Here is a 1,774-nt window from a genome sequence, read left to right on the forward strand (position 1 = left end):
ACAGCTGTAGTGGTTTCCTTTACTTGAGGGCAAGCCTTGACATGAGAGTCAGTAGCACAAATGTCAATGTGGTACACTCAGTATTGCTATGGCCTTTAGTTAGACATCGGTAACAATATGGTTTATTTTTACCTCCAGCCCTTGCTGCCCCTTGCGAAAATGATCCTGTCTCCATGTTCACGTCAGTGCCAGCATGTGCCATCTCTTCCTTATCAGCACCCAAGGCCGAAGCTATTCCAAGCGATGGTGCTACTGCATCACTTCTCGGATGGTGAACATTAGGCACCAGTCCAGCCGGCGTCTCACTTGCCTTCGTCTTGTCGCCCTCTGTGGCCGGAGCCCGCTGTTGAGGCCTGCGGCCATCAAGTCCGTTGGTCGTGTTGGTCGTGCATGCCGATTGCTCCGGCCCGCGACCACCATGACCGCCCCGGCCACCCCCACCAGCGCCACGACCGAAGTAGCCGGAGACATTGTATCTGGCGTAGTTGTCCTTGCCGTAACCATCGTTGTAGCCACCACGGCCCTTGCCGTAGCCCCCTCGGCCTCGATAGCTGCCATTCCCATGGCGTCTACTATGCCCAAATTGATAGTGGCTACGACCTCCATAGCCGGACGATCGAGCCCCCTGTCCTGCCGAAGCAGCAGGGGTCGTGTTCCTCGGAACACCGGCGGCCACCTCCTTTGTCACCGTGTCGTCCACGATGGAATTGCCGCCGGAACGAACAACGTCAGCGTAGGTACGACGTCTGGGTTGCGATGTTGGCGGCGCGCTATGATGTGTAGGGTTCCTTCGCCCTGTGTCAGTCCGTGACTCCGTGAGAACAAAGCCACCAGACGTAGTGTAGGCCGAAACCATCGTCCAGGCCCGATAAGCACTTGCCGTTGTCCCACCTCTTCCTGTGAACTTGTTAAACGTTTTGAAATTTGGATCGCTACTTCCTTAGATGTCGCCTCAGTTTCCGAACTTAATGGCTGTGATACGAAATTTGAAACGGATTGAGCGCCTGCAGGATTGTCCTGGGTACACCGGCGGACCTCCGAGTATCACCAGTATTTGTTAGCAAATAATACGAAAATAAGATCGAACACGAGACACGATTTTTACGTGGAAGATTCTTAAGGGAAAAAATTATGGGCGTCAATCGACGATCTTCGCTACGACAAAAGATCCATGGGCGCTTCCGGGGGTCTTGCTGCCTCGTAAGCCGAGGCGGAATCTTAGACGGAATCGGATTTCTGTATCGCTGCAGGAAAATTACTCAAGTCCAGATGGAGTCTATTCGTGGCAGCCCTATCCTGTGCTGCTGTCTCCAGTTTCATCTGCGTCAAGCGTGAGCAGAATTTCCTGCCGCCGCTGTTCGCTGCTAGCTGCTACATGCGGATCAAGGCAAAGCAAAGCATCGATCGGAGTCCTCTTCTCTGGTTTTTTTAGGACAACTTTCGTGGAGATTTGCTACGTCCACACGCGAAGGCTACCGTAGATCTTCAGTTTTTCTGCTGAACGTACACAAGAAGTGTACCAGGCTGCACGTTATTGCTAGGATTACACAATAATATACCTAGATTATTTACTTCAGATTATTTTCTTCTGATTATTTCTTTCTAATGGCTTCTATGAAGTATGATATTCTGCTGTTGGATCGAGATAAAGGTTCGCATTATGGTAAGTCAAAATATAGAAATAAATCCGCTAATCACATAACCCGAACCGTGGACTCTCCTGGCGTCCCACAAGACTCATGTTATAATTCGGATCTATCGAACAAACTCCACC

This window comes from Setaria italica, chromosome VI, assembly GCF_000263155.2.
Source record: "Setaria italica strain Yugu1 chromosome VI, Setaria_italica_v2.0, whole genome shotgun sequence".
NCBI classification, from domain to species: domain Eukaryota; kingdom Viridiplantae; phylum Streptophyta; class Magnoliopsida; order Poales; family Poaceae; genus Setaria; species Setaria italica.